Source organism: Calidris pugnax, unplaced genomic scaffold (assembly GCF_001431845.1).
Source record: "Calidris pugnax isolate Ruff unplaced genomic scaffold, ASM143184v1 scaffold23, whole genome shotgun sequence".
Lineage (NCBI taxonomy): Eukaryota > Metazoa > Chordata > Aves > Charadriiformes > Scolopacidae > Calidris > Calidris pugnax.
The window spans coordinates 28,882-35,492 of NW_015090772.1; positions in this window are offsets into that span (position 1 = coordinate 28,882).

Consider the following 6,611-nt stretch of genomic DNA (forward strand, 5'->3'; position numbering starts at 1 on the left):
CTCCCGCCGCACGCTCTTCCCGCGTCGGCCGGCAGAGGGCGGGCAGGCCCCGCGCCGCGCGCCGCCTCAGCGGGCCCCTCAAAACACCCCCCTCCGCCTCGCGCGGAGCGGCCTGGCGCGGCGGGCACGACGGGAGGGATGGATTCACCGAAAAGCCACGAAATCCCAGGGCAGGAGGGTTTCCACGCGGCGTGGGAGAGGGGGAGAAAAGCCGACCTGCCAGCACCTCCTCGGCGTGGGGGAACTGCGGCCCAGGTATGCGGCTCCCTCATGCCAGACGCTTCCTCACACCCAACTCTTCCTCACACTCAACATCGCCTCATGCCCAATGGCTCCTCATGCCAAACTCTTCCTCTCACCTAAAGTCTCCTCACGCCCAACTCTTCCTCACACCCAACATCTCCTCATGCCCAACTCTTCCTCTCACCCATTGTCTCCTCACACCCAGCCCTTCCTCACACCCAAAGTCTCCTCATGCCCAACTCTTCCTCACACCCAACATCTCCTCATGCCCAACTCTTCCTCTCACCCATTGTCTCCTCACACCCAGCCCTTCCTCACACCCAAAGTCTCCTCATGCCCAACTCTTCCTTACACCCAACATCTCCTCATGCCCAATGGCTCCTGATGCCCAACTCTTCCTCTCACCCAATGTCTCCTCACGCCCAACAGCTTCTCATGCCCAGTGGCTCCTGAGCTGAGGGCCCAGCCATGAGGAAAGCCGCACAACAAAGCGCTGGTCTGGAGCACAGCCTGGAGCTTTACTGGTGTGTGCGGGGTGTTGTGGCCTCCTGCGCCCCGCTGCCTCGGTGGGGTGAGGCTGGGAGGTGGCAGGGGTGGACATGCATGAGGTTTCTCACCACCTCTCAGCCACTAATCAGGGTGTCTGGTGCCAAACGAGCTGCTTTTCAGCTCCCATGTTGGTGCCAACATCGGGTGAAGTTGCCATCCTGAGGCAGTTAAAAAAAAAAAGGCAAAAAAAGAGCAAAACCAAAACCTACTTTGAAAGCAGAAAACTAAGTTCAAGCAGATTGCTGGGGGAAAGAACAACGCTGAAATTGTTCCAGCAGTACCCGTCCAAGTGCTAGTTTAATGGCTCTGTCTGTCTCTGAAAAAAAAAAAAAAAGTAATATTCCTGATAATTCAATTTCACTCTTTTGGTTTGGTGGGAAAAATGCTCACTGCTATTAGACGATTAAATAGTCAACAGTGAATTGAACTGTAGGTGTCTGGGAAAAGTATTGCAATCTTTCTGGGAAGGTACAATACAATAACAATTCTGGTAGAGTCACATCAAGCCCTTGTGAAACTCACTGTAGATAATGAGTTCCCAAGGGACCAGCCCAAACCTTAATAGAAGAGAAAGACAGAGAGCTTACTAATATGCATATGTATAATTCATATCACAGAGGTATAAATATAAATGCAGGCATTTAAGGCTGGTATATCTGCCTCATTGAACACATACACACTATAGGAGTTCATTTACGTTGAGCTGATTTGGAATATATACTTATAAATATAGCCAGGACTGCACAAAAGGAGCGAGCGGGAGTGTGTGTGCCTGCACGTGTGTGTGCGTGGCAGCCAAACCTACTATTTGTGTCCATAAACATACAGGGAGGCCACAACACACAAAATCTAATAGACAAGACAGGAGTGTTTGCTGGGCAGTTACATGCATATATTTTCATGGGATCTCGTATATTAGCTTTTTCACTCTCCCTCCGAATTGGTCAAATCACTGTGTTTGCAGTGGGGGGGTCAGGAATGCAACAGTGCAAGCACAGCATGGAGTTTTCTGCCTTGTTCTATCTGCCTGTTCTTTACACTGGCTGTAAATGCCTGGGTTTTTTTCCTATTTAGCTGTTGTAGTGTATAAAGAGAGTTAGTGCTACGGCCTGATGTCAAGTTCTTAAAGTTAGCAGTACTGCCCCATCTGTAACTGTGGTTATAGACATTTGAACGCTGTCTTTTCCTTACTGAATTCCTTAATACTGGTGTGTAGAGTCCTTGATGACCATTTTCTGACTTAGATGTTTTCTTAGGTGAAAGTTTGAGGTTGCGTGCAAGTCCCAGTCCTGTGTAAATATATGTTAATTAATGGCATTTTAAAATTGTTTTGGGCAGAGGTAAAAGGCCAGAAAGCCTGTTCAGCTTGAGCAATATGACAGCAGGACTCTGAGGTGAGTTACCTGTGGAAACTTAGGCTGTGTATTACTGACTGATGTGCCACAAAGAGGAAGGAATCAGGGTTTGATTTGCAGTGACCTGGTTAGGTTCCAGCACCAAGTGTTTTCACCAGTTGCTGGGCCTAGACGTGCACCACGGATGTGTAGAGTGTTAACCACAGGAGGGCCTTGTGCCACCATCACAGGTGGGGTGAGATGGATGCTGCTGTAATGCGTGACTTCAGCCTAAGTTAACCAGGAAGGACAGTGCTTTGGCTGCAGCAGAGCTTGAGCGACATTACAAGAATCCAAGTACAGGTGCAAAGCAAATTGAAACCTAAAATGAACCCTGCAATGCAGTAAATGCTAATACTGATGCATCCCTAAGGTAGAAGCTGGATGATACCATAGCTTAGAGGCTGCAGGCTTTTAAAAATTGGTGTTCTGGCAAGTGTCTGTTACAAGATTTGAGTTCCTCTAACCTTTTCCCCATGACAATCAAGATAGCGCTTGCTCAATTGCTTTCTCTATTTATCTGCCAAAAGTTTTCTCCTGTGTAGCTGAGGTGGCAAAAGAGAATGTGTGGCTGAGCATATATTTTGTGCTGTTCCAGTCCAAAGCTCAGAGTTGGGTTTGGAGCAAGAAGGCAGCGTGAGAACAGAGGGATGGAGATATTTTTTGGTACCTGTTCTGCAATGGAGGTGCCTGGTGCCAGTACTGCCCCAACAGGGCACTGTGCTGATGTCTGGATCTCTCTCTGCTGTGAGATGGAGCAGAGCTGGTCTGTGAGTGTCAGAGTGGCAACAAGCCTGAAAATGCCCTGCCCTTTCCAACAGCGAAGTGCTGTGCAATTCTGCATTTCTGTCCATGTGCACGTGACTTTTGTCGCTGCACTATATATTTTTCCTGGCAATATTGCATGTGGTTTGCAATAGCATGGCTGTCACATGGACAGCATGGCAACTTATGATGCCTATGTCTGATGCCTTTTTAGCCAAAAATAGAACATACGGATATTACTCAGTATTATCACATGGATTTGGTTTCCAAGACATTTAGGCTGAACATTAAAGATGGAGCAGTATACTGCTAAGTATAAATGTGTTGTGATTTTAGACCATGGAGGCAGGATAAAGGCAGGTGACTATCCCACAGGACTAGGGGAGCACTTGTGTTCAAGAAAGTTACAAAGTTCAAGAAAAATATATCCAATATGCCTGGATATATTTTTCCAACTACCATATCCTTTTCTGATTATCACCATGCAGGGCTTTTTTACTTTCCTTTGGACTCTAATACTTATGGGTAACTTTCTTTGCTATGTTGGGGCAAATTAATGTGGTTTTTTTCTGTGAAAATAATGGAGTGGCACTGTGGAATAATTGGCAGAGGAAACAGGGGGAGGAATGGTGTAGTTTTCTGGAACTAATGGACAAATTGGAGAATATATTATTTGGACCTAATACATGGATTGTAGGTGTGAAACAAAGGTCTTGAATATATTTTAAGACCACACGTTATTCTGCTGCTGTTTCTGTGGGTGTTTATTCAGACTTTTTTTTTGGTATTTTGTTTTTTCAAATATTGTGACTTTTAATTCAGTAATTAATGAATTAAAATTACCTAAAATGCTTTCACTGTGGTCTCGTTTCACTGAATTTACATCCCAATTGATAGGAAGATAAACTGCTTGGAGCCAACCCAGAAACTGGGGGAGAAATTTTGGTCCTGGGCAAGTAAGCAGCAGTGTTGCCTGGAATTATACGGAATTTGGGTCCTCTGCCTGAAGGGTGCTGACCTCCTTTCACAGAGCAGTGCCTCAAATTAATATATTAGTCCTCAAGAGATACCAGACTAATATATCAGACCTAAAGAAAGGCCCAGTAGAAGCAGATGAGTAGAGCTGGTGCTGAGGGTGATTGGACACCCACAGACTGCTCTGCAATGGAAACCAAAGAGTAGCAAGTGGGAATGGTCAGGAAGTCTGTTTCAGAAGTGTACTCCTGGTATGAACTATGTGCTCTAATGTAAATTCACTCATTGTCTTAGAATTATATGTTATCATGCAGTTTGTGTGGAGAAGAAAAATAAGAGGAAAAATCCAATTTCCTGGGAGTAAGGTTGAATTTTTTAGAAAATCAGATTTCATCCTGTCCTCCATGAAATTTGGGCAGTTGGTATGTAAGGTCCCCACAGATCAACTGGAAAACTTACTAGTATGTTGTCTTCAAATTTAGTTCCCTGTAGTTTCAAGAAGATATGGTGAAATGGAACAGAAGAAAATCCAGAGTCACTTCCTAGGACACCACCCCAATCCCAAATCACTTGCTTTTTGTATGGTTTTTGTTTGAGGGTTGTTTTTTCTCCAAAAGACCAAACTGGTTTTCTGTGGAAATTGGCTGTGTATTTTCGAAACTGACCACAGGTTAGAGCTTTTGTGCAAGTTGAAAACTGGAAAAAGAGATCAAAGTACTAGAAAAAAAATGACAAAGACATGTCAAGTGTTTGTTCCTAGCAAATTCTCTGTGATTTTGGCAGTACTTTTAGAGGTATGGTAGAGTTTGAGAAGGTAGGAAGATAAAGGCCTGTGTTGGCAAGCACAAAATAGAAGTACAGTAAGTAGTCTCCCATGAAGACTGGGAAGTCTATTTAATGCCTGCTTTGCGGAGTGGTTTGGCATTTAGGACTCATCTTCCCTTTTCTTTATTGTCTGTGACATAGCAAGTTACTTTGCCACGTACATTTCCACTATAAATGGATGAAACAAAAAGTAAATAAGGAGAAGTGTTATGTCAATGTAGAAGGTAGGATAACATGGCAGTTTGTGCCAGCTGTGCCTAAAGCATGTGAATTTATTCCTAGCACGGCGCTTCCAATCCCTACTCCTGTGAGGTACTTAAGCATGTGCTTAAGGCCCTGCACATGTGATTTATTACTCAGAGAAGGGTGACACACCTTTAAATATGTCCCTAAACATTCTGTTGTTGACACCCATAAAGACCACCAGTTCTTTGAACTTGTTCTTTGCTGTTTTGAGACGTTAGCGCAGTGATCTTTCAGATTTTGTCACGTTTTACTGTCTAAAATTCAAAATTTCATTCAGCTTCTCTTGCTTGTTGTTACCTTGGATGTATGTCATGCACCTCAGGAGAGTCCTTGCCCTTCTTCAGGGGGGTTTTGAACAGATGTTGTGTTGCCTGCCATTCAGACTCGAAGTACCTGCTTCATCAGACACTTTTTTGAGAAAGCAGCTGTGGTCTATGAAACTAAAATACATATCCACAAGTACTGGAATCCATTTTACATTGGTGAGGTTATTATTTTATATAATTTATTTTATTTCAGAATTAATATTTCCTTTTATGTAGGAGAAACCTGTCCAACACACTTCAATGTATATATTAATTTATTTATTATAAAACCAGCCTAGTTCAGAAAGAAAAAAAACCCAACCTTCTTCCTTCCAACATACTTTGTACTTTTCAGATGTGCTCTCCACCTCGCTGTCTGGACCCAGACGAAAAGTCTGTTTTCCACTGAGTGGCAATAACAGAATACTGTTGGAGATACTGTTCACTCCACAGTCCTCTCCTGTGAAAGGGGAATGTCTCACTAATCAACATTTGTCAAACAATTTAAAATCCCCAAAAGGAAATTCTATAAATGACAAGGACGATGTATTAGACTCTTGTCTTCTGAACATTTGCATGTCTTTGTCTGTGCTAAAACTAGAATCACAATTTAAGAATAGCAAAGTAGTTTGACACTGGACAGACTGGACAACCAATTAAGGCTTTTTAGCGTCCTTCAGAAGAGATGGGGGCTTTCTGTTTGAAACATAAGTGGATAGGACAGCTGGAGTCTTGTTATTTCACTTCTACTGTTAAATTACACTTCATAATATGGAAGGAAATTGAATTAACCTGGGTGCAAAATATGAATTGTTATTCTGACAATTCCTATTTAAATGGAAATGCCTGAAATATCCATGGAAGGTGTAGATGCTACATAGCTGTTTTGAATAGTTAGAATGGAATGAAAAAATAATGGTGATCTTTGGACAACAACCCTGACTGCATTGCAGTAAGTTGGTGGAAGGACTTTGGTATAAGAGTGTTGTAAAGGAGATACTTAGAGGTTGTAGGGATTGCCCGCTCGATGAAGTCAATACTCCAACTTTTGACAAGGCTGCTCCTTTACTGATTGCTCAGCAATATCTCTTGGATGTGCTGGAGGAGGATTACCTGCCATGTGGCTGTAAAAAAGCACTAGCCAGGAGGCTCTGTAGTCTAACACTTAATTTTTTGTGGTCTGGTATTTCCACACTCAGAAACACCTACCTCTCTGCCCACCATAACTGAATTACAGCCTCCAGGAGGTCAAATTGATTCAACCTGTTCAACTTATTCAAAGGCTGAGGAAAAAGAGACAGATAACTCA